Below are 21,029 nucleotides of genomic sequence, written 5' to 3' on the forward strand. Positions count from 1 at the left end.
CTCCATCCCTGCTTCTGGCCTCCCATTGTGCATAGTCTCTCCTCATTAGAATGTAAGTTTCTTAAGGGAACGGGGAGTCTTTTTTATTAATTGTATCCCCAGTACTTATCACAGTGCCTGGCACATAGTGGGTATTTTAATAAATGTTTATTGGATTGGATTGGATATTCAATTAAAATCTAGATCCATTTGTCAGAGTCTTCTGTATAGAAAGACGTAATTTTTGAAACCCTGGAAGCAGTTGAAAGCATCTAGAAAGAGACTGTAGCTAGAAAGGATGGGTTCTTAATGCAGAATTTTGGAGTATACACACATTTAAGCTATGGGAAGGAGATTAAGAAAAAAAAAACAACCCAGCAAGAGGCAGAAGGGGAGTAATCAGAGAAAAGCAAGAGAACCATGAGAGGACAAGGCAGAAGAGGGTAGCCAGAAGGAGGGGGTGATCAAAGGTCAAATACTCCAGAGAAGCCACAGAAGATGAAGATGCAAAAATACTCAGTTGGAAATAGAGATGAATGGGTCATTCATGATATTGAAGAGAGCTGATTCATTTGAAGACTTGGGAGCAGAAAATAGTTTTTACATAGGGGTGAGTGGGTGGCGATTCAATGTAGAGGCAGTAAGTGTAGACAACTCTTTCTAGTAGTTTGGCTTGAAGAAGTAATGAGAAAGACAAGATTTTTGCAGAATAAAGGAGCCCTGAAATATTTGAAGTCAAAGGAGAAGGAGGCTGGAGAAAAGGAGAGATTGAAGATGCCTGCCCCTAGGCAATGGAGAACCCTGGGAGATTTTTGAATATTAGGTCTGAATGAATGGAATGTTGGCTGTGCAAAGGAGAAATTGTAGGAGGCAGACACCAGTAAGGGAAAAGGGTAAAATCATCTAGGTGAGACTTTAAAAAGTAAGGTTGTTGAGTGTTGTGGTGTTCTGTTTGGTTTTGGTACAAATTTAAGATGTCTTAATACAGTTATGAGTGAGGTTCATGATTCCAAAGTGCAGAACTGGGAGAAACAAGACAGCATGAGTCAGGACTCAGCAGAGTGCAAGGAAGCAAGTCTATGTTATTGAGGGGAAATATCCATAATAAGAAGGATAGCTGGGGACAATGGGAACAAGTCAGGTCCACTAATGTGGAGCAACTGGGTGTCTAAACTGGTAAATTCCAGTGGGTTTGTGTGTGTGCGTATGTGTATGGATGTGTATATGCACATATGTATGTGTATATATGTTAGGTATTATAGATTTATACGTGTTGTATACATACTGGTATGTCTATATATGTGTGTGTATATACTATACATGCACGTGAAGTTATAGATAATTAAATATATACAGATACACATAAATTCATATATTGCATATGTATTCATATGCATATATATGCACACAAAATAAAACCAATACACATAAATCAGGCAGCTAGGTGGTACAGCGGATAGAGTGCTCATCTTCCTGAGTTCAAATCTGGCCTCAGACACTTATTAGCTGTGTAACCCTGGGTAAGTCATTTAACCCTGTTTGGCTCAGTTCCTCATCTGTAAAATGAGCTGGAGAAGGAAATGGCAAACCACCTCAGTATCTTTGCCAAGAAAACCCAAATGGGGTCACAAAGAGTCAGACAAGGCAGAAAATAACTTAAGAGCAACAACAGATATATATTTTGCATATACCTACATATTAATATGTATGTGTGTGTATATATAATACACATACATATTTGTATATGTATGTATATATGTGCATCTACACACATACATACAGGTGTGCATATTTAGATATACATATGCGCACATATGTATATCTACATATATGTATATATACATGTATGCATGTGTGTATATGTACATATACACATACATATACATACATATATACATACAGATAGATAGATAGATAGATAGATAGATAGATAGATAGATAGATAGATAATTTTTATGTAGGTTAAGCAGGAGGAGGTGGGGGGCAGGGGGTGTAAGAAGGAAGGAAGCAGGAGCCTAAAGCTGATGTGCAGATCAAGGTTGAGGAATTGGTGCTGATTTATGCTGGTAAGAGGAGTTGGGGGATGTTTGGGGAATGCGTGGCTAGTCGATATTCTAACTCCTAAAAATGGGAAGAGGGCTTTTACCCTTGATTGCAGGCCTTGCATGGCAGAGTAACCCAGGGGATTCGAGGTTTCCTAGGGCTTCTTCATTTAGCAGGGTCAGTGAAGCTACTGAGGTCCTTCTTACAGGGAGAACCTAACAACCAGAATAAGGAAGATAGCACTTGAGCCTTCAAAGGAGCTAGGGGTCCCTGAGTGGGGATGGAGAACCTCCTAGGCATCAGGATCTCTGAAGCAGCAGATGGGATGTCCTGACCAGGAAACAGCAGGAGGTCAGCTTGGTTGGAGCGCTGAGTGTGTGAGGGGTCAGTAATGTGTCACCAGCTTGATTACGAACAACTAGAGAAGTAGGAAATTCTGCCACCAAAAACATTAACTGCGTCTCCCAGCTTCTTTTCTTCTGATCCATGAACTGATATCAATATCTTCATCCGACTTATTGTTAAAAAATATTGGACAGTGCTCCAAAAGGACAGAAAATCCTCTGGCATCTCTCATTTTACCGATTTAGAAATGGAGGCCCTAAGAAGTAAAGTGATGTTTCAACAATCCAGCTAGCAGCTGTTGTGGGAGTGTAAGACCAACACAACCCCAACAACAAGCACGCTGCAAAAGCACAAGTTCTTTTGATCTGCTTAACTAAGGAAAGCTACATTAAGGGATTGACAAGCTTACTTTAATTAAGCATACAAATATCATTCACTTAGTTCAGGCGGAAAAATCCAGCACCCTGAACTTCAGAACAAAATACAAACAAAGTACAAACATCAACAGACAGACCTTGTCTGATTCAAATCCCAATACATAGTTACCAGAGTTTAACAAAGTCCCAGCATCCGGGTTACAAGCTGAAGGGCTCCTTAGCTACAGCTGCCGGGAGTCTGCATCAGCACCATCACGAGTGAGAGCCCTAATCAAATCACAAACAGACAGACCTAATAAAATTCACAGTTACCAACATCTGGGTTCAGCCCAGGAGCTCATAACATGGGCTGGCCCAGAGTCACTTGCACCACCACTGCTGTCGGAAAGAGCTCCAAAGAACAGAAGGCCAACCCCTGGTTTTATATCTTTTTCAGCATCAGGGGTGAGTCACACATGCAACTCACCCACGTGACCTAAAATTGTCACAAAGAGACGACTTAAACCCACGTGGTCTAAGATCCTCTGATGTCCCAAACCTGTCACTCAAACTCATTTGTAAACTAGACCCTCCCCTGAGTTAGCCCTACTTTGGGCCCCACCTTAGTTACCAACCCACACCCACATAGGTTTTACACCTAATAGGGGTTTGGGCCTGGGGCTTAGCACCTAGTAAGGCTCAGTGAAATACACTGAATTATTCAAAGGAAACAAACCAAACTTTTCAAGCACACTTGTTGAACTAAGTGCTAAGAGTCCATTTTGCTTACCAACACAAGTGACTTGTCCAGGGTGACCCAGGAAGTAATTGGCAGAGCTAGGATATGAGCTTGGTTCCCAGGGCTCAAAGTTCATCCCTCACCCCGTTGTACCATGCTGCTTCTATTACTTCACATGGACTGAATGTTGTCTGAACATCAGCCAGCCGATAGGCATTTATTAAGTGCCTACTATGTGCCAGGCACTGTGCTAAGCACTGGGGATACAATGAAAGCCAAAAAAGTGTCACTGCCTTTGAGAAGTTCATAATCTAATCAACCAAGCTATATACCCATCTGCCTTGTTGGGTCCAGAAGCAGTTACGGCAGATCAGGCCTGCATAACATATGGCCCCCCAAAGGATTTCAGGTGGCCCAAGAAAAATGTAGGGCTGACACTGCACACTCCTCTGTTTGTCATGTGACCCATGGCACCAACCATGGGTCTCTAGTCTAACCTCTCTGTGACCTGAAGAAATTTAGCCTATTATAATTTTGGCCCCTACTCACTGCCAAGTTGTGCAGGTCTGCTCTAGATGTTAGAAATCTGTTGGACCCTACAAAATAGGGCAACACTTTAAAGAAAAAAAAAATCAATAGCCATGTTTACCATTAATTCCCTTAGTTTAAAACATTTGCACACAGGCTATGTTTGGAATGTACTTTTAAAACATTGACACTGAATCGTATTCTCCCTGCCTGCCAAAGAGTAATGGATAACCATTAAGACCCATTAGGGATGAAAGGTATATGCTACATATAAGTGTATATCTATAAATGTATACACAGCCTATGCTTGCCTGGATATTTAGATAAATGGACACCAAAAACATTTTTCCAGGTTCATTCATCTATTTTATTTCCCCGTCAGGGTCTAACAGATACATATGGTTTTTTTAGCCACCCAATTTTTCCCCCTTAGATAAAGACTTACATGCCCCCACTGACTTGCCCAGCATTAAGTATAATGAGGTGTTAAAAGTGGTTTCTTTTGAACTCATTTACATCCCCATTAGATACCTGTTGTTAAAGAGAAAGCAAAGAGATGACACTTTCCTCCCAATTAAAGGAGGAGCAGAGAATGAAGAATTGTCTCACACTCAGACGAGTTGTACGTAAAGGGGGATTCCATCCCTCAGGTGGACTATGTGTTCATGGGCTTTATGACTCATGATTCAGTACCGGGTGAGTTAATGCCTGTGCTCTGAATTGCTGGAAGATTCTTCAGCTTCTCAGGACTCTATACACATGTGACAATCAATTTTGCTTTTCCACTTGAAAGAAAATAACATAAGTAAACAGAAGAGAAGGAATTCCAACAAATGAAAAATGTCCTGCCTTAGGCACATGTGGCTTTTCACCACAGCTCTGCCCCCTACCCCCACCCATACTCTCCAAGCCCAGGTAGAAGGTGAATGGTTTAATGTCATAGGCTCATTTCCATTTGGAAGGAATCTTAGAGGCAGGGATGTGCTGGTAAATGAGCTCTCCAGACCAAAAAAAAAACCAAAACCCAAAAAACCCAAACACACACACACACACATTTAAGTTTAATCATGATTACCAACATTTTCTCCACCACTTTTTTAAATCTAAAAAATCATCAAAATAATAAGTCAATCCCTGATCTGTAGCATTTTCCAATTTTCTGAAGTTTAAAAACTCACACTGAAAATTTAATATTTGCTACTCATAAGCTAATAGAAGCTAGCTCCAGGATGTAATTGCTTAGAAGTTACCTAGTCCAACCCTTTAGTTATAATGGGAATGTCTTGAAGACATAGGCTATCTGGGGCCTCAGAAAAGGTGGGGATGAACTACTCTACCACAGGGAATGCAATTCCTTGGCTAACAACATCATTAGCCTTTGTATTACATGTGTAATAAAGAACATTGTAATATAAGGAACACAAAGAAAAGTTTATATGTGCTTTTCTTGGTCAAATGAATAACTGAATCTATTGTATGTTGGGGCCATATATGTGTTTTCTTATTAAAGAGATGGTATGGAAAAACATGAAAATTATAGAACTAATTATTAAGTGGGTAGTTTGTAAGACCTTATAAGAGCAATGTTCACTAGGCACTACCATGGGTTCACTGAGAACAAGTCATACCAGACTAAATTCATTTTCCTTTTTCAATAAATCAATTAATAAACTGAAAAATAATTAGTAAGCTTCTATTATGTGCCAGCGTCTACGCTGGTGATACAAAGGAAAACAGGAAAGTCTTTATCCTCATGGAGCATACCTTCTACTGGGAAGAAAATCTGTACACTTAATAAGTATATATGAAATACATTCAAAATAAATACAACATAACTTTGAGAAGGAAGGTACTAGCACCTGGATGATCATGTATATGAATATATGAAATATGATATTTGTATTTGGACACATGAAATACATTCAAAATAAATACAACATAACTTTGGGGGGAAGGGACCAGCACCTGGATGACCATATAAATGAATATATGAAATACGGTATATGTATTTGGATATATGAAATATATTCAAAATAAATACATCATAACTTAGTGAGTGAAGGTACTAGCAGCTGGGGGAATCACTGAATTGCTAGACAAGGAAATGTACAGAGCTTGATAACTTTGCATTGAAATGATACATTTAACAAAGTATTGAGAGTCAAGATGGAGAGATTTGGACTGAAGGGGACTCCAGTTAAGTAGATTCACAATTTATTCTCAGACACAGAGTACATTACTAGGTCTGTCCTAGAGACCTTTCCAACTTAGTAAGATCTGGTAATTAAATTCAATTCAGCAAACATTTATTAACCACTTACCATTTGCAAGGGGCTATGCTAAGTAGTAGGGATACAAAAATAAACTGTCAAGGAGTTTACAAACTCCTGGGAGGAGGAAATGTGTACATAGATAAGGAAGCAATTTAGGAGGGGAAGAACAGTGGAGGGAATCAGGAATAGCCTTGTATGGTAGGAAGTGGTGCTTGGTATTCTAGGAAATGGGGATGAGTAAGAAGAACATTCCAGGATTGGGAGACTTCCCATGCAAAGGCATAGAAGAGGAAGATGAGATGTCAAATAGAGTGAATAGCCAAGAGTTTGATTTGACTGCATTAGGGAATGGGAAGGGGATTAATACAACATCATACTGGAAAGGTTATCCAGAGACAGATTGTGCAGGTCTTTAAATGTCAGGATGTGATAACATGGAATACCAAACGATCTTTATAATATGGAGGAGACATGGTCAGATCTATCATTTAAGAATATCTCTTTGGCAGCTGAGTGGAGGATGGGTTGGAATGAGGGAGAACCTTGATGTAGAAAAAAAGAAAAACAACTCAAAAACTATTGTAGTGGTCCAGGTGAGAGTGAATAAGGAGTTGAATTCAGGTCAGGATTGTATGAGTAGAAAGTAGGAGTGGATATGATCATGGGAAATCAACTTTGGTAACTGGTTCAAAAAGGAAGAAGAGGATGAAAGAGAAGAAAGAGTCAAGGATGATAACATAATGAATAGAGTGCTGGCTTGGAGTTAGAAAGACCTGACTTTAAATCATGCTTTAAATATAAGCTGTGTGACCTCGAAGTCAATTAACCTTCCTGTGCCTCAGTTTCTTCTTTTGTAAAATATGGGGAGTTGGACTCTATGGCCTCTAAGGTTTCTTCCCACAATAAATTTGTGAACCTATGATTATGGGGTTGTGGACCTCAGTAACTGGATAGATGGTGGTGACTTCAACAGGAATTAGAATGTTTATGGGAGGAAGAATGTGATGAGTTCCATTTGAGGCATTTTGACTTTGAGATGCCTATCTGACATCCAGGTGGAGCTATCCAAAAGGAAATTGGTATTGCGGGATTAGAGTTCAAGAGGGCTGCATATATAGATCTGCAGTCATCTCCATAAAGGTGATAATTGAACCCAGAGCCTGTGTACCACTAGCGTAGGCTTCGAAGATACAGGGTCATTTTATGACATAATGAGCTAATAGAGTCTAATATTAGTGGTGGACTGTGATCTTAGAAGGAATTAATAGAAGAAGGAAGGTGATAGTCCCATTGTGTTCTTTCCTGGTTAGACCACATCTGGAATACTGCCTTGTGTTCAGTTGTGAGGCCCACATTTTAGGAAGGCCATTGACAAGCTGGATTATATCCAGAGGAAGGAAATGCCTCTGTTCTTTAATTCATTTAGGTTTCTCATATCAAAAGTATTGGACTGTCTAGCTTTCTAATCACAAAAGCATTCGCTAAGAGTTCAAAAAGCTGTGGAAATGAAACGAAGATACTCCCAGTGTGGTTTTGAAAAGCCGTAGGCCTATTGCTTAGAGTGGAAAATCACAGACTTCTTGTGTAGCGTTAAAAAGCCATAGACCTCTAGCGTGGCAGTGAGAAGTCATAGATAGATCTCTTCCATGGCACTGGAAAGGTAGAGCAGTAAAACAAGTACACCACTCATGCAGCTTGTAAGATGAGTGCCTTCGTATCAGGACTGATGGCTTTGTGCATGGTCCTTCAGCTAAGATCCCTCAATAATACCTCTAGACTCCAGTTTGCCTCTCTCCAGAGGTATATGCGCTGAACACAAGGCAGGTGTAACACAGGCCAGTGGCCTCTGACTTCTCTCAGCTGGCATGTAGCCAAGCTGCCAAGGTCCTCCTCAAGGTTGAAGAAGTTCCCCTTTTGTCCTCTCAAATATGGTACTTTACTCACTTGTTGACACAATTCGTACTGTGCTGGTGGAAGATTCTTATTGGGGCAACCTCTCTGCTAATAAACTGAGTGAGTTCTTAATACATGCCGCAACCATTGTTTTTTCTTTTAAATTTTATTTTTTTTGCACCTATCAAAAACATGTTTTCCTTCCCCCTCCTCATGGGGGAGGCACAAAAACAAAAAAAATTTTGTAACAAGTATGCAAAGCAAAAGTAAAATAAATTTCCCACATTTGGCCTCCATCTAATCCAGTGGAGGGGGTGAATATTCTGGAAAGATCCTCCCCCTAGCTAAACGAGGAAGACACAGGTCATGTCAGTGCATGGTCACTTAGCAAATAAGTCATATGGAAATGCTTTTTTTATTCCTTAAGTTCAGAATAAAATAAGTATATGTATATATGTAAAAATAGAATTAGGATTTGAATCCAGGTCTCCCTGACTCCAGGTCTAGGGCCCTATAGACTAAACCAAGTAGGACTATGGTCAAAACTTGGTCCTTTACTTTATAGGTATGATTTGAGCTACATCTCCCACTCTGGTCAATTGATTGAGTCTATCTATAGGCCTCCAGTGGTCAAATCAAGAACCAACAGGTAGATTTTAAAGGGTGAAAGATTTAAAGCTGCACGAGAATGGAATGGGGCCCTCTTATCATATAGACAGCATAGTGTTTGGCACAAAGTAAGAACTTAATAAATGCTTGTTGACTGACTGATTCCTGAGTCCTTCCTTCAGCTCCCACACAGGACAACTCCATGATAAGCACAGCAGCAAGAGCAGAATTTATTATGGGGTAGTAAATACAACCACAGCAACTACCAACAGCAATAACAAATGCTATTTTGTTGTGTGTATGTGTATGTGTGTGCATACACACACATACACATATAAATATATAATACATATTTGTATACACACACACATACATATTTTCTTTCATAGGACTTGCAACAGTGCTGTGAAGTATCATTATCCTCATCTTACAGAAGAAACTGAGACTCAGAGATATAAGTGATTTGTTTATGGTCACTCAGCAAATGAGTCTTAGGGAAATGCTTGTTTTATTTCTTAAGTTCAGAATAAAATAAATATATGTTTAAAAAAAAGGAAGAAGTAGAATTTGAATCCAGGTCTTCCTTATTCCAAGTCTAGAGTTCTATACACTAAATCAAGTTGGAATATGGTCAAAACTTGGTCCTTTACTTTATAGGTATGATTTGAGCAACATCTTGCACTCTGGTGAAAAATTCCACATCCATCCCCAGTATCATCTTTCCCCCTCTACACACACATACACACGTGTATACAAAACACACTCATAAACACATACAGCAGCGTGCGTGCGCGCGCGCATGCACACACACACACACACACTACACCTGCCAAATAACATGAGATTGAGCACTCATTAAAGAAGGTACATTTACCATGGTAAGTTTGAGGTAGAGATGATTATTGTGCTGCTCTGGACACACGGTATATGTCCCTCTCCCCTCTTTTCTCAACTTTAAGGGTCTCATGTCCAAGATTTCTGAAAAATAGAAAGAAGTCTGAATGTGTAATCTAAGATTTGGTTTCAAGTCCTATACCCTTTACAAAAACATTACAAAAACACTATATATATATGTATATATATATGCATCTATATATATACATATATATACAAAAGCATTACAAAAACACTATATAAATTTAAGTTACCATTCGCCATTAACCTGAATTATTCATCCAATATTTATATTGTTGAAAGGAAAGAATGCATCATAGCTGAATTTGTTCTATACCTAAACCAAGATTTCTCCTAAGATTCCTACCCTGTTCTGAAAGTTAAGGCACAGACTAGCCTCCTGAACCAGTGCTAATACCAAGGAAGGTAAATTTTGTCATAAATCCTTAGAGTCTGAGTTAAACTTGAACCAGAAACTCAAGGGTATCTGCACATGTATGTGATTAGGCCTGAGGGCAAGGGGCCAGTGGCAGGTAATCAGCAGCCCTGGGAACCATTTGGTCCTACTGCACCAGAATGTAGACCTGGCTATTTGTTGTGTCTGCAGAATTAAAATAATCAGAGGAGAGAAATATCTGGGGAAAGTTAGAATTGTCCTATGGAGCCACAACTTAGCCCTCAACTTTGTCTCTCTGTCATTTTTCTTCAATGTCCTCTTTGAGACTATGAGTTCACATCCACCGAGCCTGGGGGCCCCATTAGGAAATCGCCATTCATATCATTTCCAAGCCAAACTCCACTTGCCAAAATGCCTGCAGGGACTCTTTTGACACCCTTCTAGCACTAATCAGCAGCAATGGGGAATCTGTGTCAGTTCAGTGAGGCTTTGGAAAGGGGGCCCATCTTTCTCTGCTTCCTCTCCTGGAAAGCCAAGGAGGCTCTTCCTGGACCTCTGAAACTTGGGTTAGTTGCTAAAGGAGCTGGACGGAGAGCCAGGCCTGGCTTCTGTTCTGTCTTGTTTTATTTTTTCAGATGAGTGCTCACAAGTAACTGATAGGAAATTAAGGCCATAATCAAGTTCTGTATTTCAGTGGGTAATGAGTTACTCAGTGTTCACATCTGTTGAACTAGTGAATCATTTGAAGGAGAAGAGTTAGAAAAGGCCAGAGATATATAAGGGCACAATTTGGGCTGCTCTCTTGATGGTCCTTTTTGCAGAAGAAGAGAGTATCTTATTGATTCTGCCACCATAGAATCTCTTGAATTCATCCCCTTCTCTCTTCTCATATCCATGGCCACTTCTTGGGTTCAGGTTCTTTTATCACTTCTTCCCTGTACTATCGCATCAACCTGCTAATTAGAAGCCTGGCTTCCAGAGTCTACCATATTCAACCCATCCTCCAGACAGCTGCCCAAATTACCTTCTTAATGTTCAAGAGTCACCATGTCATGTTCCTCCTTATCCCACTCAAGGAACTTCGATGGCTCCCTCCTGCCTCCAAGATTTCCATCAAACTCTTCAAAGTGGCATTTAAATCCTTCCACAGCCTGATTCCAACCTACTTTTATAGTTTGATTCCCTTTCACTTGTCCCACTGTCTTACTCGATGTTCTCCAGAACTCATCATTGTGTTTCCTACCCTTGGTACTACTAAGCCTAGCAAACATTCCCTCCTTGCTTTAGTCCCTTAGGATAGGTCATTTCTTACAAGCTTCAGTACATGTATTATCTCCTTGGAGAAGTTTATTAATGCCCTACCTCTTCATTTTTTGTGTCTACACTTATCTGTTTATGCAAGTGATATATTGTTCCAGTGCTTCCAATGGAATGTGAGCTTCTCAAGGGAGGGTTTTTTCATTTTGTCTCATGCATCTCCAGAGCAGTGTTTTGTGTTTGATAAATGATTGTTGGATTAGATTGTTGGATAATCAAATGATGATCATTGGTGGGCCACCACTGAGTTCCTGGACAAGAATGGAAAATGACCAAGACTGAGTACTATTATCACCATTCAAAAGTTCAGACTGAAGTTAAAAATGGGTGAAGCTCTGGCTGCTCTTCTTAGCCTGGAAGTAGGGAAGAGAGGAGGGGAGTGAAGAGCCTTCTCTTCTAGGCTAGAGGTCCCTTGGAAAGGACATCTGAATGATAGAAACTGAAGCCTCCTTTCTAACAATACAAACTCTGATTTGAAATAAAATCTAAAAATAAACACAATGTAGACACTTTTACTGATCCCCATTGATTCTAGTGACTTCCCTCTGTTGATTATCTCCCATTTATCTTGTATAGAGCTTGTTTATACATAGTTGTTTGCTTCATTAGACATGAGTTCCTGAAGAGCAGGGATGGTCTTTTGCCTTTCTTTGTGCTTAGAACAGTGCCTAGCACGTGGTAGGCACTTAATAAATGCTTACTGACAGAAACAACAATTTAGTGGATGCCTGGACAGAGGCACCATGGCACTCTCTGCCAGACGAGTCTGGTCCCCCTGGCTTTTCTCTTCCCAGCCCCAACCCTAAGCATTTTCTCTCCTACTCTTGGCCCTAGTACAGTTTACCAAGAACATTGTCCAGGCTTGGCTTAGAACTATATCCCATTCTGAGGTTTCCCCTTGGGTCCTCATCAGGCTCAGACCATCAAGGAAATGAGACAGTAAAGGGGATCTTGGGGAAAGAAATAAATGAACCCGAACACGTGTTTTTGATAGGGTCCAGAGGCGATGGGTGTGGGTGCAGCTCGGGGGAAGAGCTGATGATTTACATATCATGATTAATGAACTCTTGGATAAAAGAGAGTGTTGGCCATTTCTATTCCCTTTTCTCTGGCTGGACTATTGAAAGCATTACCTGTTTTAGGATTATAGATCTGGAGTCAAAGGAACCTCAGAGGTCATCTAGTCCAATGGCATCATTTTACAGATGAGGAAACTGAAGCTTAGAGAGGTTAAGTAGCAAGTAATAAATAGCAGAACCAGGATTTGAACCCAGGTCCTCTGACTCCAAATCCAGCCCTCTTTCCATTGGACCATACTGCCTCCCAGTTTCAAGCCTACAAATTAATAGATCCTATTAGACTAGAGAGTCCCGATGGTGGACAAATGTTCTAGGCTGGCTGTTCTATGCAGGCGCCAGGCTAAAAATCTCAACAAAGCCAGCAAGACCAAACTTGGGAGTGAATGTCAATATTTATGTGGGTAGGAGTACTTTGCTTTATATATATTCCTAAATGTACATAAAATGCTTTAGGTATGTTGCTAAACAATTGGGTGGAAAAGAAAGTTTTATTAATTGGACCAGATTTCAAATATACTGAAAGAAGTAATGCAGTATGGTGGAAAGGACACTTGAAGGAAAAAGATTTGGGTTTTAACCCTAATTCTGGCATTTTTAGCTGTATGAGGTAGACAAGTCAATTAACCTCTTTAAGCCACAATTTCCTTATATGTTAAATGGAGATAATGCCTACATATAAGATTAGCATAAGTAAAATAATTTGCAAAGATTATAATGCTATATGAATGGTTATTATTGATCTTTTTTATTGAAAGAAATGCAAAAAATTATTTTTAAGTGAAGAAACACTCTTCGATCCATTTTTTTTTATTGTGTAAGTCTGGATTTCAAGGGTAAACTTTGTTTAAAGTGGAGGAATACCTTCAGAGGCAGAGGTATCAAACTCAAAGCTTGTGACCCACAAAACTCCAGAGTGAAATGTAATTAGTTAATGATTACTAAAGTGAATAAAAATACAATGGAACATAGATAATGCTAATTTGTAGTTTTCTAAGTCAATATGAAGCTGGCAGGGATCTCTCTCTATTTGAGTTTGACACCAATATTTATTGGCATAGTCGTGAGGAGTCACATTTAGCAGCTTTAGAAATATTTGGGGGTTCTATGCATGGTTCTAAGTTCTAAGGTAATCCATTCCAATGTGCTTCCATTCCCTCAGTTTCTGATGTGTTAACAGAAAAATATAGTACCTTATTTAAAAAGTGGAGTATGTAACTGCCTACTCTGTATAATGTGAAAGGTTCTATGCAATATCGTATGATCTTTAGAGATCATAGAATCTCAGGTTCAGAAAAGACTGCTGAGTCCATCTTGTTCAAATTATGTGAGAAATAAGGACTTTCTACATTTAACTTGACAAATAGTCATTTAACCTTTGCACAGAGACCTCTAATTAAAGAAAACCTAATACCTCCTTTCTACCTTTGGACAATCCTACTTGTTATATGAGTTCATTTTCCCCCCTTCCATCAAACCTAAATGTACATCTTTCCAGCCCTGGCTGTAACAACAATGCTGCTTGCAGCTGCTGTGGAGGTGTAAGGTCAATAACACCAACACACAGGAGGGCTGCTAGCACAGGTTCTTTGATCTGCTTTTCTAAGGAAAGAAACTTTAAGGGGACTACAATCTCACTTTAATTAAACATGCATATATCATTCACTTAGTTCAGAGGAAAAAGTCAGCATCCTGAACTTCAGAGAAAACACAAACAGAAATTACAAGCAGAAATTATATAAACAGAGCAAAATAATACAAATCAGCAGACAGGGCTTCTAACTGTCTGTCCAAGAAAATACATGCATAGTTATCAGAGAGAGAAGCACCAACATCTGAGTTTTCAAAGTCAGGGGACTCCTTAACAGCTACCCAGAGTCTCATCTGGCCAAATCACGTGAACACTCCTCCAATGAGTGAGCCCCTAAGCAAAATGCTAACCTCAGAATACATATATATATATACACTTCTTCAGGGTCAGAGGGCATCACAACCTTTGACTCAAACTCATGTGACTTAGGTTTTCTTGGGACTTAAGCAGGTCATCAAAGACTCTTGATTCAATCAATGACTCTTGATTGAAACAAAGGCAAGACTCAATCAAAGGCACTTGATATCCTGAGTGCTGAGAAGCACTCCAAAAGAAAAAACAGTGAAAAGTCCCACTTTGCTTGCCCTTACACTGGCATAACCTAACTCTAACCTGACTCTAAACCAAAATTACCTGGGTTTAAGTTCTGTCTCACATAGACTGTGTGATCAACTCTTACCACTGTGCCTGGCCCATAATTCGCGCTTAGTAAATGTTTACTGATTGATTGACCCTGGGCAAGTCATTTGACTTCTCAGTGCTCTATGAAACTTTCTCAGACTGTAAGTGGCAGAGAAAGTGCTGACTTGCTTTTGCAGAAGGTATATTTTCACTGGAGAGTTCCCTATACAAATGGGGTCATGGTTCTAGTCACTATTCCTATTCCTATCCCCATCCCTCTCCAAATTTTACCCATTTCCTCTAGTTCTACCCTCTAGGCCAAGTAGAACAAGCCAAATCTCCAGGCTAAACATTCAATTCCTTCAACCAACCATCATATGGCCTAATCTCAAAGTTCTTTGTCTTCCTTAGAACCTCTTTCCAGATGCATTCCAACTTGTCACTATCCTTCCTAAAATATGGTATCTAGCAATGAGAACAATATTCTAGTTATATATGGCCTGTCCAACGAAGAGTATAGAGGTCCTGTTATTTTCCTAGTCCTGGACTTTATGTCTCTTTAAGACAGGCAAGACTGAAATAATTTTGGTTGTTTTGTTTTATTTTGTTTTGGTTTTGGTGATATCAAACTATTGACTCATTTCAAGCCTGAAGTGTACTATAACCCCAGACATTTTTCAGAGGAAATGTTATCAAGGCATGACTCCCCCATCTTGGATTAGAAAGGTGATATTTTTAGACCCAAGTCGATACTTTATACGTATTTTTTCCCTTTAAAAATTCATCTTGTTAGATTCCACCCCAAATTCTAGCCCAGGGGTGGGAAACCTACAGCTTTGAGGACACATGTGGCCCGTTAGGTCCTCAAGTACAGCCCTTTGACTGAATCCAAACTCCACAGAACATATCCTTTTACTAAATACTCACTCTTCCACATTTTAGAATTCCTTGATTCCTTCAAAATTACTTATGATATCTTCTATATGAATGAAGTCTTTCCTGATTTCCCTCAGCTGTTACTTATGTCCTCCCCTTCAAAAATTTTTTATGTTGTATTTATCTTGTATATACTTATTAATATACATTTTCTCTCCTTTTATCAAATTTAAGCTTGTTAAGGGCAGAAGCATGTTTCATTTTTGCCCTTGTATCATCAGAGGCTAGCACAGTGTCTGTACATAGTGCCTGTACATAGCAATTGCTTAATAATGGCTTGCTGATTGATTTTTTAAATCTACTGTAAGGGAGAGAGTTCTCTCTTTGCCTCAATTTATGGAGTCAAGGAAAGTGAAAAATATAATGAAAAAGTGTAAAGTTGGTGTTAAGTGACTTATCTTTAACCTCAAAACAATATGTCCAAGTACTTGATCAATTTGAGAGGATTATAGGGACTTGGCCATTTGGGTGAATAAAAGTGACAGCATATAGAAAATGTCTTCTGATTGCCTAAAAAACCCCTATAGGCCTATACCCCTAAGGCCACTATATGAAAGAAACATATTATAGGTGGAGTCATGGGAACCAGTGGTTGGTAAAACCAATGGTTGAAAGGTCTAAATATGAGAGCTTTTTATGAGGCAGACCCATTCACCTGGTCCAGAGGGCCAGGAGGTAGGGGGGCTTTTTCTTCTCTCAATCTTCACTTTACCCACGTTGACCATATCACTGTGACTACTTGACTAATAGGCAAAAATACACCCATTCAGAAGCAGAGACACATACCCAAAGACAGACATGCATACAGAGAGATACTTAGGAAGGATGCAACTCTAGGGCTCATGGCTGAGAAGAGTCTTATAGGCCCAAGAAAGGAGTAGACCTTAAAACTAGAGCTTAGTGACATGACTAGCAGAGATAATGATCTTAAAAGTTGCCATGTGAGGACTTCATGAGAGAGAGGAAGAAGAAGAAGAAGAAGAAGAAGAAGAAGAAGAAGAAGAAGAAGAAGAAGAAGAAGAAGAAGAAGAAGAAGAAGAAGAAGAAGAAGGAGAAGAAGGAGAAGGAGAAGGAGAAGAAGAAGAAGGAGAAGGAGAAGAAGAAGAAGAAGAAGAAGAAGAAGAAGAAGAAGAAGAAGAAGAAGAAGAAGAAGAAGAAGAAGGAGAAGAAGGAGAAGGAGAAGAAGAAGAAGAAGGAGAAGGAGAAGAAGAAGAAGAAGAAGAAGAAGAAGAAGAAGAAGAAGAAGAAGAAGAAGAAGAAGGAGAAGAAGGAGAAGAAGGAGAAGAAGAAGAAGAAGAAGAAGAAGAAGAAGAAGAAGAAGAAGAAGAAGAGAAGAGAAGAGAAGAGAAGAGAAGAGAAGAGAAGAGAAGAGAAGAGAAGAGAAGAGAAGAGAAGAGAAGAGAAGAGAAGAGGGGAGGGGAGGGAGGAATTCTAGTACTAAGAATTGTGTTACCCTTTGCCACACTTACATTCTACATCTATGCTTCACTGCATTGTATTGTAAGTTAGATTCCAGTCTCCCCATAAATACTTCCATATTTATGGGAGAGTACAACACAGGTTTTGAGGGAAATCTTTGGATCAACTGTTCTTACTGTATCATTTTAGCAAATGCCTTTGCTATAACTAACTGAATCCACTATCAGGATTGTTAATGGCTAATACACTGGTAGGGGCTCATGAACTACATTAATAGGAATAGTCTCATGTAAATAGTGTTTTATTATAAGGGGGGCTTTAAGACAGTTATGCTGCATGTCAGCAGAAAACAGAACAAAAAAAGAAGTAAGAGCAGTAAAATCTTTTCAGATATCTGAAAGAACTACTTTTTGAAAAGAATGATTGAATGATAGAACAGTTTCAGCAAGAGGGATTGTGTACTCTACATCTTCAGAGATCTTTACAATAGTTTAACTACTCATTTTGAACACATGCAAACAATGGACTGGAAGAAATGGCCTCAGGAAATGTCTTTTACGGTTAATCTAGTAAATCTGATTAACTTTGTTTTCTTAAATCCTTGATTGGAGAATATTTGTGTTTCTCTATTTGTGAACTTAAACCATTTCTTCCTTTGGAGTTTGCTAAGTTTTGCTGATTGTCCAAGAACTACAATCTCCAGTTTTGAACAAATGTGTTCATGGGAGTTCAATTGTCCAGCTTTTAGCCTTCCCAATTGCTCAAGTTCTGGCAAATCCATTCTGACAGTTTTCTAGCTAGGGGGTCCCAGCACCTCCTTACTCCAATAGAACTGGGAAGGGATTTCTTTCTTCCAGCCACATGTTCTCTCATCTCCTGGCTGCCCAACACCAACCTATGTCTTCACTGAAAAAAAGTGCACAAATAAAGAAAAGAGAAGATAGACAGAACCCTCCACCAGCAAGCTCCCAAGAGGGGGGTCACTCAACTAAAAAAAATGTATAAATCAGAACAGTACAAAATAGCTTGGAAAAGAATACCTCCCACTCACGCCATGAGTCATTTCTTGAGTCAAACTGGAACTGAGCCTTTTGGGGAGGTTCTGCAGCATGGAGATGCTATTTCCCCATCATTTTTACTGACATGTTTGCACCTTTGAATTTCAGTCAGCTCCAAAGTGAGAAAGATTATTCTTTCCAGGTTTGAGCTTGGAACAGAAGCAGAAACTGAAGATCCGTGGAAGAAATCCTGCCTTGAGGACTGAGCAAAAGTAAAATAGTTAGATGAGCCACAGAATAGCTTCTGGACCTTTGGGAAAAATTCTGGACCTGGATCCTGGATCTTTGGAAGTTTCTCCATTACATGTTCACATGGAAAGCAATCTCCCCACACCGACAAATCCCCCAACCTTTGGAAATGCAAACATGAAAGTTCATTGAACCCCAATGAAATCAATGCCCCTCTGGGGTCAGTGCAACTTGAGAGGGGCCTGGAGAGGTTTGGGGAGGCAATGCTATAAACATGCCTTAAGGGATGAAAAATTAGATTTGTGATGGAAAGTTAAAGATACTGGTGGTGTTTCAATCTAGCAAGAAGAAATCCAAGAGATGTCTTTCAGAAACATTACAGAGGGTATGGAGGGACCAGTCAGTCATCTCCTCTCTTCTCAGAAGTTCCAGATAGGAAGAATTAGAGCCATTTACTAGCCATTTCCTTCAGGGCAGTGATTATATCTCATACTTCTTTTATTATTTCATACATAGTAGCACACATTTCTATAATTTTGTTAAGGCTTGCAAAGTGCTTTACAAATACTATCTCATTTCATCCCCACAATAACCCTATGAAATAGGTGCTATGTCATAACAACATTTTGTGGGTGAGCAAACTGAAGCTGAGAGAGGTTGTGCTAAAGCTAGTAAGTGTTTTGAATCCAGATGTCTCTAATTACTAGTCCTGAGTTCTATCTGTAATAGATGGTGCAGTGAAGAGTCTGGAGACTTCTGGAGTCAGAAGGACTGAAGTTCAAATTTGGCCTCAGATGTTTACTAGCAGCATGACCCTGGGTAAATCATTTAATCTCCATCTGTCTCAGTTTCTTCAACTGTAGAATGAGGATAATAACAGCATCTACTTGCTAGGGGTATTGTGAATGTCAAATGAGATAATATGATATTTTAAAAACTCTGAGCACAATGCCTGGCAAGCATTTAATAAGTGCTTGTTCCCCTCCCCCTTCCCCGTGCCACCTAGAGAAGGTCTGATATTTGTATAATGTTGTAGGTATATTGTGTCATTTGATCTTCACAACAATACGGCGAGGGACACAATACTGGGTCATTATTATCCCCATCATATAGATGAGGAAAATAAGGTTCAGTGACTTGCTTAGGGTCATATAGCCAGTAAGTGTCTGAGGCAGGATTTGATTACAGGTCTTTCTGGCTCCAAGGTCAGTAATCTAACCACTATAACATTGGATGTTGCGCAATACCTCACGTAGCACTGAGTACGTAGTAGGGGCATAGTCAGTACTGGATAAATTGAACTGATTGAACAGAATAAAGTGAAATTGAGAGAGAGAGAAAGTGAGAGAGAGAGAGACAGAGAGACAGAGACAAAGAGACAGACAGAGAGACAGAGTCAGAAAGAGAGAAAGAGAGAGAGACAGAGACAGAGACAGAGATAGAGACAGAGACAGAGAGACAGACAGAGAGACAGAGTCAGAAAGAGACAGAGACAGAGAGAGACAGAGAGAAACAGAGACACAGAGAGACACAGATAGAGAGAAAAAATGAGAAAACACTTCAATCATAAGTGTATTAATATTTGCATGGGCTGGCCTGGCAGTTTTAAAGTAGGATATACGCTAACTTATATCCTCATATGGTACTGCTTGGAGGCAGAGGATGTGACCAAAATGACCTTGTCAGATGTCCCCCTTGTAGGTTTATGCTGTTTATTAAAAATCACGATTCTTCATGGATTCATTCTGGGTTCCTTTGCAGCTCATTTCTTTCCCATTAGGAGATTCTTTGGTGGCTGGGTGTTCTAGAATCCTGTCTCTGAAATTTTTTCCCCATGATGCTGCAATGAAGTGCAAGTGTGTTTCTTCTTTCTTTGGTTAAGGTTCCTTTTATCCTGAAAGACATTGCAGCATAGCAGTCACGTTATTTATTTATTTATTTTAATCATTGCAATGTTCTTGTACATATGCCCAGAGGTTTGGGGCGTGGGGCATGTTTTTATGATTTGAATAAATAGCAACATATATACATGTACAGTGGTGCCAAGTGGATGTTATTCAGAGAATTTTTCTTTAGTTTCATTTGCAATTTTAACATTGCATTAAATTTCTGCAACTATACAGTCATAGATTTAGAGCTCGAAAGGATTTCTGAGGTTATCTGCCTAAGCCTTGTCATTTTACAGATGAGGAAACTGAGACTCAGAGAAGTTTATTCTAATAAATTCTACAAGTGATCAGATGATGAGTTTCACATCAAATACTGTCACTCCTAAGGAGAGCGTTTTCCAAAGTAGGAGATGCGGAGAGGATTAGCCTTTGTTGGGGAGGTCAGAAAGGGACTTACGTCAATGACCAAAATATATGGATAATTTTGGGTATAAATGTTACATGAAATACCTGCTTTTTTTCAAAGAAAACAAAATTCAAGTCAAAGTCAATAAAAGTGAGATGAACATGGTAAATTCATTCCAATTGACAATGGATACAGTGAAGCTACTGTTTAATCTAGCATACATAAATAAAGTCAAATTGGAGCTGATGCTTGTAAAATCTCAATGAGGGCATGTTCTATCACTATTTCTATCAATCAGTATAGGCTCATGACACAGATGAGTTTGGTGATTGCATTGTTCACAGGATAAGAACACAAAGTTTATGTAGCATAATGTGTTATATTCTTCATCATTATGTATTTTGAATATTATGATTCAATAAATTCATTTCCACAAATACTGCAACTTTTGAAAATTAAAATAAACAAAGG

At 39.3% G+C, this 21,029-nt stretch overlaps 1 long non-coding RNA gene across 1 annotated transcript; it reads right to left on the reverse strand.

The window, feature by feature from the left end:
- Nucleotides 1-2,970: 2,970 nt before the first annotated feature.
- On the reverse strand, nt 2,971-18,351 carry LOC118829167. Its single transcript, XR_005008988.1, has 3 exons — nt 18,057-18,351; nt 9,640-9,743; nt 2,971-3,011 (listed from the first exon to the last, which is right to left on the reverse strand). It is a non-coding gene; the product is annotated as an uncharacterized LOC118829167 (long non-coding RNA).
- Between the last annotated feature and the right edge of the window lie 2,678 nt (nt 18,352-21,029).

Source organism: Trichosurus vulpecula, chromosome 8, assembly GCF_011100635.1.
Source record: "Trichosurus vulpecula isolate mTriVul1 chromosome 8, mTriVul1.pri, whole genome shotgun sequence".
In the NCBI taxonomy this organism is placed as follows: Eukaryota; Metazoa; Chordata; class Mammalia; order Diprotodontia; family Phalangeridae; genus Trichosurus; species Trichosurus vulpecula.